This window comes from Nothobranchius furzeri, chromosome 7 (genome assembly GCF_043380555.1).
Source record: "Nothobranchius furzeri strain GRZ-AD chromosome 7, NfurGRZ-RIMD1, whole genome shotgun sequence".
Classification (NCBI taxonomy): domain Eukaryota; kingdom Metazoa; phylum Chordata; class Actinopteri; order Cyprinodontiformes; family Nothobranchiidae; genus Nothobranchius; species Nothobranchius furzeri.
Genome location: NC_091747.1, coordinates 65695992 through 65715876, shown reverse-complemented (window position 1 = coordinate 65715876; position 19885 = coordinate 65695992).

Genomic DNA, 19885 nt, shown 5'->3' with positions numbered 1-19885 from the left:
AGAGGCTGTCAATGATTTCCTGGACTGGTTCTATGGAAGCCAGGGGAATCTTGTATTGCCGCACAAAGGACGGCGGTGCATCTGGCCTGGTAGGAATCCGGACTTCATGGATAGTGGTCAGACCACAGTCCAAGGAGTCAAGTGAAAGAAAATCCTGGTACTTTAGCAAAAGTTGTCGTAGTTGGTCTCGCTCGACCTCGTTAGTGAGAGCATCTGCTAGGTCTATTACCTTCTCAATCTGTGACAGAAGTTCCGGGGGCCTACCCTGTGGCTTCGAGAGTGGTGGTGAGGTCGAAATCGTGTCCCCCCGCGAAAGACTTGCCACAGTAAGGCGTCCGCCTGTGTCATGCCGCGGTTTGTACGGCTTTGGCTTCCTCACACGTGCAAACAGTTGTCCGGACGCGTAGCTGATTCTAGCGTCAAGGCGTTGGAGACAGTCCAACCCAATGAGCATGGGCATCATCATCTCCTCGTTGATGTACACGAGGTGTTTAAAGAACATGCCTCCTATCGAGACCTTGACCTCAGTCGTCGCAGCCGCGGACGATGGAGCGCCATAGAAATCGTCAAAATCCTTTGGGCCTGAAATGAGTGTGGGGGGTGAGATGTCCTCCCCCCTTTGTTCGCCTATGCTGCTGTAAAGAGCTCCGCTGATGAGCGAGATGTCCGCTCCTGTGTCCAATAATGCAACACAGCAATGTCTCTGATTTACAGTGACCTCCACTGCGGGCCTATTAGACCCCTTTCTCACGACCAGAGGTGCAAGCAAAATTTTTTCAGCTACAGCGGTAGCAGTAGTGGGGTCGTCGTCCGCGGGCTCATCGCCTAACATCGCCACGGATGGAACGACCGGTGAGGTTTTGTTGCTTTCCTGTGAGTTGTTGTTGTTTTCCTGTGAATCAGAACCTGTGAAAACATCAGCCTGCAGCAGTTCAGTCTCATCTGGCGGATTCTCAGGCAAACACGGAGCCGCTGCCCGGGTCGCTTGAGAATCCCGCACAAATTGTTTGACGCCCTCGACGTCTTGCTGAAGAGTGCTGAACATATTCTTCATGTCCTTCATCTCAGTCATCATTGGTAGGAAAGCGCTTTGCATCATTGTCAGGAGAGCGTTTTGCATCGCCGCCTGAAGTTGGGATGGTAATTGCATCGTTTCCTCTGAGTCCATCTTCTAAATTAGTAATGAGTTTTTTTTTCCAATTTACTAATTCTCTCTTTGATTTTGTCTGTACTTAGATGTTTATTTAGAAACAACCTTACCTGTAGACTTATCAAAGAATTAGTTACAGGAAAGCTTGGCTTTTGAATGAATATTTTGGGCAAAATTGTTTAATAATGCCAAAAATATCATGTCTTTTGACCTGTCCAAAATGGCCGGTCGAGCTACGTGTCGGGCACCTTAGATGGCAGATTGTTGCGCATGCGCAGTCCGGCACCCGTTGTTTTTCCCTGTAGCAGAATCATGATTCTAAAAACCGGAGCGTTTATTAGAACCGCCGCTAACGTTATCCAAAATTACCCCATACCGGAAGGTTTAGCGGGATTAAGGACGCAGAATCGCTGCGTCGGAACGGTTTGACAGCTTCGCGGGATGCGTTCTCGAGCCTCTCACCGAGAGTGGCTAGTTAGCTCTTTGGCTAGTGCTAGCGAAAGCCCTGGAGCGACCAGGGTCTTAAAATTGCCCGATTAACCAACGGGCATCTCGCTCCGTGGTTAAAAGGGTGTCAACAGCGTACGCAATCCAGATGCAGTATCGCTCTACGTATATAACCCGAATTACAGCGGTTACCTAGCAAGTTAAGCTACGGTAGTTGCTAACGAGTATTCTGGGAAAAATTGACGTTGATCAGGCGTCTTCTGGACGGAAATAAATTTCCGACGGAGTCTTCGGTCTCCGATTACACAAATGGATGCACACAGTGTCACAAACACCGCGACAAACAATAAAAAGACAAGTTCCACGTATTAAACAGGAGAAATGTTTACCCTCAGATGTAGGCATCAAAATGGCTGTCAGCACACGTCAGCACTTAAGGTGTTTTGATGAAACAGCGCCTCCTGTTGGAGGGCGATGAATGTGCACCCCCCTTTTCTGAGAAGCTGAAAGAGGAAAATGCTCGCCTTTTTCTCTCTGAACTCACACACTGGACAAAAATCCCAAAATATGTCTCAAAATCGGCACAAAGTGTAATAAACTGTGCAGATATCATGCTAGGCTCGCCAATTGTAGTGAAATAGAGTGATGTAACTATCTAGAGTTGTATTTTAATATACTGTAAGTAGATCACTTGTTATAATCAGAAGAATAGGTTGCTTTTATCATCAGGGAGTTTAATTAAACACTCTGTATTGACTTTGAGACAAGAAAAGAGAGAGAGTTGGGATCGTTTAAGAATCTTTAATTTCTTAATTATAAATTCTTAACAATCTACCAGGACTAACTCTGTGTTGTTTGGAAATGAATGTGATGTTCGATATGTGTGTGTGTGTGTGTGTGTGTGTGTGTGTGTGTGGTTGGTTCAGACTCCTTAGGCTGACGTCATTGAATCTGGTAGTCTTTGATTGATATGACTAGATATCACGAGGCTTCTAAAGTGATGACATGAGCTGCTATTTTGCCGTGTACGTACCCAGTGGGGGCCTCCCAGGTAGATCAGGAAATGCCAGGTCTGAAGACCTCGGATATGCGCTGGAGCTGGTCGAAACAGCGATCGCAGCGTTTCAAAGCCCGTCTGAAGGGTCGACCCAGGTAACAATTGGCAGCGTCAGCAGGTGCTCTTATTTTGAAAGGATGTCGTCTGGTTGTTAAACGACGAAAATCTCCAACTTCACAGTTCTTAGTTTAAAGAAGAAAACACATCTGGCCAGGCTGTGCTTCTCTTTGGGATGACGGTGAATAGAACTGAAGTCAAAATGGAACTGAGCTTAAAATGGCATTGCCTTGTTTTATATCTCTGAATTGTTGATAAGTTTTAGTAAAGCGGATTGGACACTTTAAGTCAACAAGCCAGATTCTCTTGCGGCAGCCGAAAGCTCTGACTGGTTGGAACAATGTGTCATGCGTTTCTATGGAGATGAGGGTCAGTCTGTCTGTGCAGTAGTCCTGTTTTCATTAAACACATAAATCATGACATCTTTATTCCACTGGTCATTCACTTGATTATTATTGATCAACATCTGTTTCGACTAGCTTTAATCACAAATTAAGTACTTTGATTATTGAAAAGCATTCTTCTTCTCCTTCTGGCTCTTCTCCTGGAATGTAAACAGTCTGAGGAACACCCGACCTTGGCGTTTTCTACACGGGTGTTACTGTGTACAGGGGCAGCTGTGTGGAGCTGAAAATAATGAACTTCATAACGTTAAAATATTGATATGGTATCACTGTGGGGTTGTGTACTGCAGATCTAAAATGGAATTACCCTGTGGAAATAGCACTTTTCCATTTTAGAGCATTTTGAAATCACTGAAAATTAGGTCAATTGTGGACAATTTAAAAAGGCCTTTATTTTGGAAAGCAACATCAGAATGACTTGATATTGATATGGTATCACTGTGGGGTTGTATACTGTAGATCTAAGGTGGAAATACCCTGTGGAAACGGCAATTTTCCATTTTAGAGCATTTCAAAATCCCTGTAATAGCATTTTGAAATTACTGAAAATTAGGTCTATTGTGGACAATTTAAAAAAGGCCTTTATTTTGGAAAGCAACATCAGAATTACTTGATATTAATATGGTATCACTGTGGGGTTGTGTACTGCAGATCTAAATTGGAATTACCCTGTGGAAATAGCACTTTTCTATTTTAGAGCATTTTGAAATCACTGAAAATTAGGTCAATTGTGGACAATTTAAAACGGCCTTTATTTTGGAAAGCAACATCAGAATGACTTGATATTCATATGGTATCACTCTGGGCTTGTATACTGTAGATCTAAAGTGGAATTAACCTGTGGAAACAGCAATTTTCCATTTAAGAGCATTTTGAAATCACTGTTATAGCATTTTGAAATCACTGAATATTAGGTCAATTGTGGACAATTAAAAAGGCCTTTACTTTGGAAGGCAACATCAGAATGACTTGATATTGATATGGTATCACTGTGGGGTTGTATACTGTAGATCTAAAGTGGAATTACCCTGTGGAAACAATTTTCCATTTTAGAGCATTTTGAAATCACTGTTATAGCATTTTGAAATCACTGACAATTAGGTCAATTGTGGACATTTTAAAAAGGCCTTTATTTTGGAAAGCAACATCAGAATGACTTGATATTGATATAGTATCACTGTGGGGTTGTATACTGTACATCTAAATTGGAATTACCCTGTGGAAATAGCACTTTTCCATTTTAGAGCATTTTGAAATCACTGAAAATTAGGTCAATTGTGGACAATTTAAAAAGGCCTTTATTTTGGAAAGCAACATCAGAATGACCTGATATTGATATAGTATCACTGTGGGGTTGTATACTGTAGATCTAAAGTGGAGTTACCCTTTGGAAACAGCAATTTTCGATTTTAGAGCATTTTGAAATCACTGTTATAGCATTTTGAAATCACTGAAAATTAGGTCAATTGTGGACAATTTAAAAAGGCCTTTATTTTAGAAAGCAACATCAGAATGACTTGATATTGATATGGTATCACTGTGGGGTTGTGTACTGTAGATCTAAATTGGAATTACCATGTGGAAACAGCAATTTTCCATTTTAGAGCATTTTTAAATAACTGAAAATTAGGTCAATTGTGGACAATTTAAAAAGGCCTTTATTTTGGAAACGAACATCAGAATGAGTTGACATTGATATGGTATCACTGTGGGGTTGTATACTGTAGATCTAAGGTGGAATTAACCTGTGGAAACAGCAATTTTCCATTTTAGAGCATTTTGAAATCACTGTTATAGCATTTTGAAATCACTGAAAATTAGGTCAATTGTGGACAATTTAAAAAGGCCTTTATTTTGGAAAAAACATCAGAATGACTTGATATTGATATGGTATCACTGTGGGGTTGTATACTGTAGATCTAAAGTGGAGTTACCCTGTGGAAACAGCAATTTTCGATTTTAGAGCATTTTGAAATTACTGTTATAGCATTTTGAAATCACTGAAAATTAGGTCAGTTGTGGACAATTTAAAAAGGCCTTTATTTTGGAAAGCAACATCAGAATTACTTGATATTGATATGGTATCACTGTGGGGTTGTGTACTGCAGATCTAAATTGGAATTACCCTGTGGAAATAGCACTTTTCCATTTTAGAGCATTTTGAAATCGCTGAAAATTAGGTCAATTGTGGACGATTTAAAAAGGCCTTTATTTTGGAAAGCAACATCAGAATGACTTGATATTGATATGGTATCACTGTGGGGTTGTATACTGTAGATCTAAAGTGGAATTAACCTGCGGAAACAGCAATTTTCCATTTTAGAGCATTTTGAAATCACTGTTATAGCATTTTGAAATCACTGAAAATTAGGTCAATTGTGGACAATTTTAAAAGGCCTTTACTTTGGAAGGCAACATCAGAATGACTTGATATTGATATGGTATCACTGTGGGGTTGCATACTGTAGATCTAAAGTGGAATTACCCTGTGGAAACAGCAATTTTTCATTTTAGAGCATTTTGAAATCACTGTTATAGCATTTTGAAATCACTGAAAATTAGGTCAGTTGTGGACAATTTAAAAAGGCCTTTATTTTTGAAAGCAACATCAGAATTACTTAATATTGATATGGTATCACTTTGGGGTTGTGTACTGCAGATCTAAATTGGAATTACCCTGTGGAAATAGCACTTTTCCATTTTAGAGCATTTTGAAATCACTGAAAATTAGGTCAATTGTGGACAATTTAAAAGGCCTTTATTTTGGAAAGCAACATCAGAATGACTTGATATTGATATAGTATCACTGTGGGGTTGTATACTGTAGATCTAAAGTGGAGTTACCCTTTGGAAACAGCAATTTTCGATTTTAGAGCATTTTGAAATCACTGTTATAGCATTTTGAAATCACTGAAAATTAGGTCAATTGTGGACAATTTAAAAAGGCCTTTATTTTAGAAAGCAACATCAGAATGACTTGATATTGATATGGTATCACTGTGGGGTTGTGTACTGTAGATCTAAATTGGAATTACCATGTGGAAACAGCAATTTTCCATTTTAGAGCATTTTTAAATAACTGAAAATTAGGTCAATTGTGGACAATTTAAAAAGGCCTTTATTTTGGAAACGAACATCAGAATGAGTTGACATTGATATGGTATCACTGTGGGGTTGTATACTGTAGATCTAAGGTGGAATTAACCTGTGGAAACAGCAATTTTCCATTTTAGAGCATTTTGAAATCACTGTTATAGCATTTTGAAATCACTGAAAATTAGGTCAATTGTGGACAATTTAAAAAGGCCTTTATTTTGGAAAAAACATCAGAATGACTTGATATTGATATGGTATCACTGTGGGGTTGTATACTGTAGATCTAAAGTGGAGTTACCCTGTGGAAACAGCAATTTTCGATTTTAGAGCATTTTGAAATTACTGTTATAGCATTTTGAAATCACTGAAAATTAGGTCAGTTGTGGACAATTTAAAAAGGCCTTTATTTTGGAAAGCAACATCAGAATGACTTGATATTGATATGGTATCACTGTGGGGTTGTGTACTGTAGATCTAAATTGGAATTACCCTGTGGAAATGGCACTTTTCCATTTTAGAGCATTTTGAAATCGCTGAAAATTAGGTCAATTGTGGACGATTTAAAAAGGCCTTTATTTTGGAAAGCAACATCAGAATGACTTGATATTGATATGGTATCACTGTGGGGTTGTATACTGTAGATCTAAAGTGGAATTAACCTGCGGAAACAGCAATTTTCCATTTTAGAGCATTTTGAAATCACTGTTATAGCATTTTGAAATCACTGAAAATTAGGTCAATTGTGGACAATTTTAAAAGGCCTTTACTTTGGAAGGCAACATCAGAATGACTTGATATTGATATGGTATCACTGTGGGGTTGCATACTGTAGATCTAAAGTGGAATTACCCTGTGGAAACAGCAATTTTTCATTTTAGAGCATTTTGAAATCACTGTTATAGCATTTTGAAATCACTGAAAATTAGGTCAGTTGTGGACAATTTAAAAAGGCCTTTATTTTTGAAAGCAACATCAGAATTACTTAATATTGATATGGTATCACTTTGGGGTTGTGTACTGCAGATCTAAATTGGAATTACCCTGTGGAAATAGCACTTTTCCATTTTAGAGCATTTTGAAATCACTGAAAATTAGGTCAATTGTGGACAATTTAAAAGGCCTTTATTTTGGAAAGCAACATCAGAATGACTTGATATTGATATAGTATCACTGTGGGGTTGTATACTGTAGATCTAAAGTGGAATTAACCTGTGGAAACAGCAATTTTCCATTTTAGAGCATTTTGAAATCACTGTTATAGCATTTTGAAATCACTGAAAATTAGGTCAATTGTGGACAATTTAAAAAGGCCTTTATTTTGGAAAGCAACATCAGAATGACTTGATATTGATATGTTATCACTGTGGGGTTGTGTACTGTAGATCTAAATTGGAATTACCATGTGGAAACAGCAATTTTCCATTTTAGAGTATTTTTAAATAACTGAAAATTAGGTCAATTGTGGACAATTTAAAAAAACCTTTATTTTGGAAAGCAACATCAGAATGACTTGATATTGACATGGTGTCACTGTGGGCTTGTATACTGTAGATCTAAAGTGGAATTAACCTGTGGAAACAGCAATTTTCCATTTTAGAGCATTTTGATATCAATGTTATAGCATTTTGAAATCACTGAAAATTAGGTCAATGGTGGACAATTTAAAAAAGGCCTTTATTTTGGAAAGCAACATCAGAATTACTTGATATTAATATGGTATCACTGTGGGGTTGTGTACTGCAGATCTAAATTGGAATTACCCTGTGGAAATAGCACTTTTCTATTTTAGAGCATTTTGAAATCACTGAAAATTAGGTCAATTGTGGACAATTTAAAACGGCCTTTATTTTGGAAAGCAACATCAGAATGACTTGATATTGATATGGTATCACTGTTGGCTTGTATACTGTAGATCTAAAGTGGAATTAACCTGTGGAAACAGCAATTTTCCATTTTAGAGCATTTTGAATTCACTGAAAATTAGGTCAGTTGTGGACAATTAAAAAGGCCTTTACTTTGGAAGGCAACATCAGAATGACTTGATATTCATATGGTATCACTGTGGGGTTGTATACTGTAGATCTAAAGTGGAATTACCCTATGGAAACAATTTTCCATTTTAGAGCATTTTGAAATCACTGTTATAGCATTTTGAAATCACTGACAATTAGGTCAATTGTGGACAATTTAAAAAGGCCTTTATTTTGGAAAGCAACATCAGAATGACTTGATATTGATATAGTATCACTGTGGGGTTGTATACAGGTGCTGGCCAGTAAATTAGAATATCATCAAAAGGTTGAAAATATTTCAGTAATTCCATTCAAAACGTGAAACTTGTACATTATATTCATGCAATGCACACAGACCAATGTATTTCCAATGTTCATTACATTTAATTTTGATATTTATAGGTGACAACCAATGAAAACATCAAATCTGGTATCTCAGAAAATTAGAATATTCTAAAGGCCAATGAAAAAATGTTTGTTTCTCTAATGTTGGCCAACTGAAAAGAATGAACATGAAAAGAATGTGCATGTATAGCACTCAATACTTAGTCGGGGCTCCTTTTGCCTCAATAACTGCAGTAATGCGGCGTGGCATGGACTCGATCAGTCTGTGGCACTGCTCAGGTGTTATGAGAGCCCAGGTTGCTCTGATAGTCGTCTTCAGCTCCTCTGCATTGTTGGGTCTAGCGTATTGCATCCTCCGCTTCACAATACCCCATAGATTTTCTATGGGGTTAAGGTCAGGCGAGTTTGCTGGCCAATCAAGGACAGGGATACCATGGTCCTTGAACCAGGTGCTGGTGGTTTTGGCACTGTGTGCAGGTGCCAAGTCCTGTTGAAAGGTGAAGTCTGCATCCCCATAAAGTTGGTCAGCAGCAGGAAGCATGAAGTGCTCTAAAACTTCCTGGTAGACGGCTGCATTGACCCTGGACCTCAGGAAACAGAGTGGGCCAACACCGGCAGATGACATGGCACCCCACACCATCACTGACGGTGGAAACTTTACACTGGACCTCATGCAACGTGGATTCTGTGCTTCTCCGCTCTTCCTCCAGACTCTGGGTCCTTGATTTCCAAAGGAAATGCAGAACTTGCTTTCATCAGAAAACATAACTTTGGACCACTCAGCATCAGTCCAGTCCTTTTTGTCCTTGGCCCAGGCGAGACGCTTCTTGCGCTGTTTCATGTTCAAGAGTGGCTTGACACACGGAATGCGACACCTGAATCCCATGTCTTTCATGAGTCTCCTCGTGGTGGTTCTTGAAGCGCTGACTCCAGCTGCAGTCCACTCTTTGTGGATCTCCCCCACATTTTTGAATGGGTTTGTCGTCACAATTCTCTGCAGGGTGCGGTTATCCCTAGAGCTTGTACACTTTTTTCTACCACATTTTTTCCGTCCCTTCGCCTGTCTGTTAATGTGCTTGGACACAGAGCTCTGCGAACAGCCAGCTTCTTTAGCAATCACCTTTTGTGTCTTGCCCTCCTTGTGCAAGGTGTCAATGATTGTCTTTTGGACAGCTGTTAAGTCAGAAGTCTTCCCCATGATTGTGGTGCCTTCAAAACAAGACTGAGGGACCTTTTAAAGGCCTTTGCAGGTGTTTTGAGTAAATCAGCTGATTAGAGTGGCAGCAGGTGTCTTCTATATTCAGCCTTTTCAGAATATTCTAATTTTTTGAGATACCAAATTTGGAGTTTTCATTAGTTGTCACTTATGAATATCAAATTTAAATGTAATGAACATTGGAAATACATTGGTCTGTGTGCATTGCATGAATATAATGTACAAGTTTCACGTTTTGAATGGAATTACTGAAATATTTTCAACCTTTTGATGATATTCTAATTTACTGGCCAGCACCTGTACTGTAGATCTAAATTGGAATTACCCTGTGGAAATAGCACTTTTCCATTTTAGAGCATTTTGAAATCACTGAAAATTAGGTCAATTGTGGACAATTTAAAAAGGCCTTTATTTTGGAAAGCAACATCAGAATGACTTGATATTGATATGGTATCACTGTGGGGTTGTATTCTGTAGATTTAAAGTGGAATTAACCTGTGGAAACAGCAATTTTCTATTTTAGAGCATTTTGAAATCACTGTTATAGCATTTTGAAATCACTGAAAATTAGGTCAATTGTGGACAATTTAAAAAGGCCTTTATTTTGGAAAGCAACAGCAGAATGACTTGATATTGATATGGTATCACTGTGGGGTTGTATACTGTAGATCTAAAGTGGAGTTACCCTGTGGAAACAGCAGTTTTTGATTTTAGAGCATTTTGAAATTACTGTTATAGCATTTTGAAATCACTGAAAATTAAGTCAGTTGTGGACAATTTAAAAATGCCTTTATTTTGGAAAGCAACATCAGAATGACTTGATATTGATATGGTATCACTGTGGGGTTGTGTACTGTAGATCTAAATTGGAATTACCATGTGGAAACAGCAACTTTCCATTTTAGAGCATTTTGAAATAACTGAAAATTAGGTCAATTGTGGACAATTTAAAAAGGCCTTTATTTTGGAAAGCAACAGCAGAATGACTTGATATTGATATGGTATCACTGTGGGGTTGTATACTGTAGATCTAAGGTGGAAATACCCTGTGGAAACAGCAATTTTCCATTTTAGAGCATTTTGAAATCACTGTTATAGCATTTTGAAATTACTGAAAATTAGGTCTATTGTGGACAATTTAAAAAAGGCCTTTATTTTGGAAAGCAACCTCAGAATGACTTGATATTGATATGGTATCACTGTGGGGTTGTGTACTGCAGATCTAAATTGGAATTACCCTGTGGAAATGGCACTTTTCTATTTTAGAGCATTTTGAAATCACTGAAAATTAGGTCAATTGTGGACAATTTAAAAAGGCCTTTACTTTGGAAGGCAACATCAGAATGACTTGATATTGATATGGTATCACTGTGGGGTTGCATACTGTAGATCTAAAGTGGAATTACCCTGTGGAAACAGCAATTTTTCATTTTAGAGCATTTTGAAATCACTGTTATAGCATTTTGAAATCACTGAAAATTAGGTCAGTTGTGGACAATTTAAAATGGCCTTTATTTTGGAAAGCAACATCAGAATTTCTTGATATTGATATGGTATAACTGTGGGGTTGTGTACTGCAGATCTAAAGTGGAATTACCCTGTGGAAATAGCAGTTTTCCATTTTAGAGCATTTTGAAATCACTGAAAATTCGGTCAATTGTGGACAATTTAAAAAGGCCTTTATTTTGGAAGGCAACATCAGAATGACTTGGTATTGATATGGTATCACTGTGGGGTTGTATACTGTAGATCTAAAGTGGAATTATCCTGTGGAAACAGCAATTTTCCATTTTAGAGCATTTTGAAATCACTGTTATAGCATTTTGAAATCACTGAAAATTAGGTCAGTTGTGGACAATTTAAAATGGCCTTTATTTTGGAAAGCAACATCAGAATTACTTGATATTGATATGGTATAACTGTGGGGTTGTGTACTGCAGATCTAAAGTGGAATTACCCTGTGGAAATAGCAGTTTTCCATTTTAGAGCATTTTGAAATCACTGAAAATTCGGTCAATTGTGGACAATTTAAAAAGGCCTTTATTTTGGAAGGCAACATCAGAATGACTTGGTATTGATGTGGTATCACTGTGGGGTTGTATACTGTAGATCTAAAGTGGGATTAACCCTGTGGAAACAGCAATTTTCCATTTTAGAGCATTTTGAAATCACTGTTATAGCATTTTGAAATTACTGAAAATTAGGTCTATTGTGGACAATTTAAAAAAGGCCTTTCTTTTGGAAAGCAACATCAGAATGACTTGATATTGATGTGGTATCACTGTGGGGTTGTGTACTGTAGATCTAAATTGGAATTACCCTGTGGAAATAGCACTTTTCTATTTTAGAGCATTTTGAAATCACTGAAAATTAGGTCAATTGTGGACAATTTAAAAAGGCCTTTACTTTGGAAGGCAACATCAGAATGACTTGATATTGATATGGTATCACTGTGGGGTTGTATATTGTAGATCTAAAGTGGAATTACCCTGTGGAAACAGCAATTTTCCATTTTAGAGCATTTTGAAATTACTGTTATAGCATTTTGAAATCACTGCAAATTGGGTCAAGTGTGGACAATTTAAAAATGCCTTTATTTTGGAAAGCAACAGCAGAATTACTTGATATTGATATGGTATCACTGTGGGGTTGTGTACTGCAGATCTAAATTGGATTTACCCTGTGGAAATAGCACTTTTCCATTTTAGAGCATTTTGAAATCACTGAAAATTAGTTGAATTGTGGACAATTTAAAAAGGCCTTTATTTTGGAAGGCAACATCAGAATGACTTGATATTGATATGGTATCACTGTGGGGTTGTATATTGTAGATCTAAAGTGGAATTACCCTGTGGAAACAGCAATTTTCCATTTTAGAAAATTTTGAAATAACTGAAAATTAGGTCAATTGTGGACAATTTAAAAAGGCCTTTATTTTGGAAACCAACATCAGAATGACTTGATATTGATATGGTATCATTGTGGGGTTGTATACTGTAGATCTAAGGTGGAAATACCCTTTGGAAACAGCACTTTTCCATTTCAGAGCATTTTTAATTTACTGTTATAGCATTTTGAAATCACTGAAAATTGGGTAAATTGTGGACAATTTAAAAATGCCTTTATTTTGGAAAGCAACATCAGAATTACTTGATATTGATATGGTATCACTGTGGGGCTGTGTACTGCAGATCTAAATTGGAATTACCCTGTGGAAATAGCACTTTTTGATTTTAGAGCATTTTGAAATTACTGTTATAGCATTTTGAAATCACTGAAAATTGGGTAAATTGTGGACAATTTAAAAATGCCTTTATTTTGGAAAGCATCATCAGAATGACTTGATATTGATATGGTATAACTGTGGGGTTGTGTACTGTCGATCTAAATTGGAATTACCATGTGGAAACAGCAATTTTCCATTTTAGAGCATTTTTAAATAACTGAAAATTAGGTCAATTGTGGACAATTTAAAAAGGCCTTTATTTTGGAAACCAACATCAGAATGACTTGATATTGATATGGTATCATTGTGGGGTTGTATACTGTAGATCTAAGGTGGAAATACCCTATGGAAACAGATATTTTCCATTTTAGAGCATTTTGAAATCACTGTTATAGCATTTTGAAATAACTGAAAATTAGGTCAGTTGTGGACAATTTAAAAAGGCCTTTATTTTGGAAAGCAACATCAGAATTACTTGATATTGATATGGTATCACTGTGGGGTTGTGTACTGCAGATCTAAATTGGAATTACCCTGTGGAAATAGCACTTTTCCATTTTAGAGCATTTTGAAATCACTGAAAATTAGGTCAATTGTGGACAATTTAAAAAGGCCTTTATTTTGGAAGGCAAGATCAGAATGACTTGGTATTGATATGGTATCACTGTGGGGTTGTATACTGTAGTTCTAAAGTGGAATTACCCTTTGGAAACAGCACTTTTCCATTTCAGAGCATTTTGAAATTACTGTTATAGCATTTTGAAATCACTGAAAATTGGGTCAAGTGTGGACAATTAAAAAATGCCTTTATTTTGGAAAGCAACATCAGAATTACTTGATATTGATATGGTATCACCGTGGGGTTGTGTACTGCAGATCTAAATTGGAATTACCCTGTGGAAATAGCACTTTTCCATTTTAGAGCATTTTGAAATCACTGAAAATTAGGTCAATTGTGGACAATTTAAAAAGGACTTTATTTTGGAAGGCAACATCAGAATGACTTGAAATTTATGTGTTATCACTGTGGGGTTGTATACTGTAGATCTAAAGTGGAATTAACCTGTGGAAACAGCAATTTTCCAATTTTGAGCATTTTGAAATCACTGTTATAGCATTTTGAAATCACTGAAAATTAGGTCAATTGTGGACAATTTAAAAAGGCCTTTATTTTGGAAAGCAACATCAGAATGACTTGATATTGATATGGTATCACTGTGGGGTTGTATACTGTAGTTCTAAAGTGGAATTACCCTTTGGAAACAGCACTTTTCCATTTCAGAGCAATTTAAAATTACTGGTATAGCATTTTGAAATCACTGAAAATTGGGTCAATTGTGGATAATTTAAAAAGGCCTTTATTTTGGAAAGCAACATCAGAATGAGGATATTGATATGGTATCACTGTGGGGTTGTATACTGTAGTTCTAAAGTGGAATTACCCTTTGGAAAAAGCACTTTTCCATTTCAGAGCATTTTGAAATCACTGTTATAGCATTTTGAAATCACTGAAAATTGGGTCAATTGTGGACAATTTAAAAAGGCCTTTATTTTGGAAAGCAACATCAGAATGACTTGATATTGATATGGTATCACTGTGGGGTTGTATACTGTAGATCTAAAGTAGAAGTACCCTGTGGAAACGGCAATTTTCTATTTTAGAGCATTTTGAAATCGCTGTTATAGCATTTTGAAATCACTGAAAATAAGGTCAATTGTGGACAATTTGAAAAGGCCTTTATTTTGGAAAGCAACATCAGAATTACTTGATATTGATATGGTATCACTGTGGGGTTGTGTACTGCAGATCTAAATTGGAAATACCCTGTGGAAATAGCACTTTTCCATTTTAGAGCATTTTGAAATCACTGAAAATTAGGTCAATTGTGGACAATTTAAAAAGGCCTTTATTTTGGAAAGCAACATCAGAATGACTTGATATTGATATGGTGTCACTGTGGGGTTGTATACTGTAGATCTAAAGTGGAATTAACCTGTGGAAACAGCAATTTTCCATTTTAGAGCATTTTGAAATCACTTATAGCATTTTGAAATCACTGAAAATTAGGTCAATTGTGGACAATTTAAAAAGGCCTTTATTTTGGAAGGCAACATCAGAATGACTTGATATTGATATGGTATCACTGTGGGGTTGTATATTGTAGATCTAAAGTGGAATTACCCTGTGGAAACAGCAATTTTCCATTTTAGAGCATTTTGAATTCACTGTTATAGCATTTTGAAATCACTGAAAATTAGGTCAATTGTGGACAATTTAAAAAGGCCTTTATTTTGGAAAGCAACATCAGAATGACTTGATATTAATATGGTATCACTGTGGAGTTATATACTGTAGATCTAAAGTGGATTTACCCTGTGGAAACAGCAATTCTCCATTTTAGAGCATTTTGAATTAACTGTTATAGCATTTTGAAATCACTGAAAATTAGGTCAATTGTGGACAATTTAAAAAGGCCTTTATTTTGGAAAGCAACATCAGAATGACTTGATATTGATATGGTATCACTGTGGGGTTGTATACTGTAGATCTAAAGTAGAAATACCCTGTGGAAACAGCAATTTTCTATTTTAGAGCATTTTGAAATCGCTGTTATAGCATTTTGAAATCACTGAAAATAAGGTCAATTGTGGACAATTTGAAAAGGCCTTTATTTTGGAAAGCAACATCAGAATTACTTGATATTGATATGGTATCACTGTGGGGTTGTGTACTGCAGATCTAAATTGGAAATACCCTGTGGAAATAGCACTTTTCCATTTTAGAGCATTTTGAAATCACTGAAAATTAGGTCAATTGTGGACAATTTAAAAAGGCCTTTATTTTGGAAAGCAACATCAGAATGACTTGATATTGATATGGTGTCACTGTGGGGTTGTATACTGTAGATCTAAAGTGGAATTAACCTGTGTAAACAGCAATTTTCCATTTTAGAGCATTTTGAAATCACTTATAGCATTTTGAAATCACTGAAAATTAGGTCAATTGTGGACAATTTAAAAAGGCCTTTATTTTGGAAGGCAACATCAGAATGACTTGATATTGATATGGTATCACTGTGGGGTTGTATATTGTAGATCTAAAGTGGAATTACCCTGTGGAAACAGCAATTTTCCATTTTAGAGCATTCTGAAATCACTGTTATAGCATTTTGAAATCACTGAAAATTAGGTCAGTTGTGGACAATTTAAAAATGCCTTTATTTTGGAAAGCAACATCAGAATTACTTGATATTGTAGTGAAATAGAGTGATGTAACTATCTAGAGTTGTATTTTAATATACTGTAAGTAGATCACTTGTTATAATCAGAAGAATAGGTTGCTTTTATCATCAGGGAGTTTAATTAAACACTCTGTATTGACTTTGAGACAAGAAAAGAGAGAGAGTTGGGATCGTTTAAGAATCTTTAATTTCTTAATTATAAATTCTTAACAATCTACCAGGACTAACTCTGTGTTGTTTGGAAATGAATGTGATGTTCGATGTGTGTGTGTGTGTGTGTGTGTGTGTGTGTGTGTGTGTGTGTGTGTGTGTGTGTGTGTGTGTGTGTGGTTGGTTCAGACTCCTTAGGCTGACGTCATTGAATCTGGTAGTCTTTGATTGCTATGACTAGATATCATGAGGCTTCTAAAGTGATGACATGAGCTGCTATTTTGCCGTGTACGTACCCAGTGGGGGCCTCCCAGGTAGATCAGGAAATGCCAGGTCTGAAGACCTCGGATATGCGCTGGAGCTGGTCGAAACAGCGATCGCAGCGTTTCAAAGCCCGTCTGAAGGGTCGACCCAGGTAACAATTGGCAGCGTCAGCAGGTGCTCTTATTTTGAAAGGATGTCGTCTGGTTGTTAAACGACGAAAATCTCCAACTTCACAGTTCTTAGTTTAAAGAAGAAAACACATCTGGCCAGGCTGTGCTTCTCTTTGGGATGACGGTGAATAGAACTGAAGTCAAAATGGAACTGAGCTTAAAATGGCGTTGCCTTGTTTTATATCTCTGAATTGTTGATAAGTTTTAGTAAAGGGTTAGGGTTAGGTGTAAATTATTTATCTCGTCGACTCCCCCTGCCTCATCCGACGACTCAGCAGTTGAACTAGGGAGCCAAAGGCAATGCACTGGCCGACGCACGTCATCCGCAGCTCTTGTCTCCTTATTGACTACCAACTTGTTTCAAGAGTTGCAACCCAAATCGGTCTTATTGGCCATTCTATTTCTCCATTTCTGTTGTAGTCTCGTACAGGATCGTGTTCCAGTGTTGGTCTGCTTTGTTCATCTTTTCATGACACCATGTTTGGGCTATCGTATGCCCCTGAGGAGTTCCTAACTGGCGTTGGTTCATCCTCCTTAAAAGTCAATGAGCCAAGTCAGGTGTTCCTGTGTGCCCTTCAGGCATAGGGTAGGGTTAATATCCTTTAGGGTCAGAGTTATGATAAGGCGCTTGTTTGTTGTCCTAGATGGTAGGGTTTGGGTTTATGTTTAGGGTTAGGATTAAGTTCTAGGGTTAGGGCTAAGTTCTAGGGTTAGGGCTAAGTTCTAGGGTTAGGGCTAAGTTTTAGGGTTAGGGCTAAGTTTTAGGGTTAGGGCTAAGTTTTAGGGTTAGGGCTAAGTTTTAGGGTTAGGGCTAAGTTTTAGGGTTAGGGCTAAGTTTTTAGGGTTAGGACTAAGTTTTAGGGTTAGGGTTAGGTGGAGTAGATGGAGTAGATAAATCTCAGTGAGTTCCCCCTGAATTGGTAAATTAACCAAAACAGTTTGAATAGGGAGTCACTGGCAATGCACGGGCCGTCGCATGTCACTCTGGAACCCCTCCCCAACCGTTGGTTCGTATCAATAAAAAGTAAAACAGTAGAGTAGGGAAAAAATAAAAGGATCCAATAAAGGAACACTAAGAAGTAGCAAAAATTAGAATAAATAAAGAAGAATAAAGAAAAAAACTAGGTTGGAACAAAAACCGGTACGGAACAGGTACCCGATCTGGTGTCATGGTGTAATGTCACCCACATCCGAGCCAGCATCGGCTGACCATGGTCCTCCCAAGTTCAAGTCCAAAGTGTAGTAGAGAGGGAAGGGGAAAGGCCAAGAGATCAGAACAGAATAGAGAATACAGAAAAAATCCTTAAGGTAAGGGTGGGGTGAAGGGTGAGGGAAAACCCCGAGTCTCTACGACCTTCCGGTCCGGAGATATCCGCCGTTGAAGTTGTCCCATTGAAACGAATGGGAGGCGGGTGACTGAAAAATTTCGAAGTGTCAGGGGCCAAATCCTTCCCCCAGAAACCTCACATGAGCACGTTTCAGACCATTTGGAGTCCAATGGTACCTACTTTGAGTGACCACTTTTCCCAACCCATACTTAGGGTAAGTGTAAGTGATAGGGTAAGTGGTTAGGGTTAGGGTTAGGGTTAGGGTTAGGTGGAGTAGATGGAGTAGATGTATCTCAGTGACATCCCCCTGAATCAGTACCTTGACCAAAACAGTTTGGAGTAGAGAGTCACTGGCAATGCACGGGCCGGCGCGTGTCACTCAGAAACTCCCCTCCAATGTTGGTTTGTCTCAATGTAGAATAGAAAAACAGAATAGGAAAAGATTGAAAAGATAGAATAAAGAACAAACGAGAAAGACAGAATAAATAATACAGAAAAAAGGAAGAAAAAGAAGAAAGAAACAGGGATGGAAAAGAATTTGATGAAGAACAGGTAACAGATGTGGCGTCGTCGTATGACGCTCATCCACACCCGAGCCGGTCTAGGCTTAACCTGTCTCGCCCGATTCCCGCTCCTAAATATAGGAGAAGGAATGGGAGAGGGTTAGGGTTAGGGTTAGGTGGAGTAGATGGAGTAGATGTATCTCAGTGACATCCCCCTGAATCGGTACCTTGACCGAAACAGTTTGGAGTAGAGAGTCACTGGCAATGCACGGGCCGACGCATGTCACTCAGAAACTCCCCTCCATTGTTGGTTCGTATCAATGCGGAATAGAAAAACAGAATAGAAAAAGAATAGAAAAGGATAGAAAAGATAGAAAAGAGAAAAACCGAGAAAGACAGAATAGAGAATACAGAAAAAAGGAAGAAAAAGAAGAAAGAAACAGGGATGGAAAAGAATTTGATGAAGAACAGGGTTAGGGTTAGGGTTAGGGTTAGGGTTAGGGTTAGGGTTAGGGTAAGGGTAAGGGTTAGGGTTAGGGTTAGGGTTGGGTTAGGGTTAGGGTTAGGGTTAGGGTTAGGGTTAGGGTTAGGGTTAGGTGGAGTAGATGGAGTAGATGTATCTCAGTGACATCCCCCTGAATCAGTGGGTTAGGGTTAGGGTTAGGGTTAGGGTTAGGGTTAGGGTTAGGGTTAGGGTTAGGGTTAGGGTTAGGGTTAGGGTTAGGGTTAGGGTTAGGGTTAGGGTTAGGGTTAGGGTTAGGGTTAGGGTTAGGGTTAGGGTTAGGGTTAGGGTTAGGGTTAGGGTTAGGGTTAGGGTTAGGGTTAGGGTTAGGGTTAGGGTTAGGGTTAGGGTTAGGGTTAGGGTTAGGGTTAGGGTTAGGGTTAGGGTTAGGGTTAGGGTTAGGGTTAGGGTTAGGGTTAGGGTTAGGGTTAGGGTTAGGGTTAGGGTTAGGGTTAGGGTTAGGGTTAGGGTTAGGGTTAGGGTTAGGGTTAGGGTTAGGGTTAGGGTTAGGGTTAGGGTTAGGGTTAGGGTTAGGGTTAGGGTTAGGGTTAGGGTTAGGGTTAGGGTTAGGGTTAGGGTTAGGGTTAGGGTTAGGGTTAGGGTTAGGGTTAGGGTTAGGGTTAGGGTTAGGGTTAGGGTTAGGGTTAGGGTTAGGGTTAGGGTTAGGGTTAGGGTTAGGGTTAGGGTTAGGGTTAGGGTTAGGGTTAGGGTTAGGG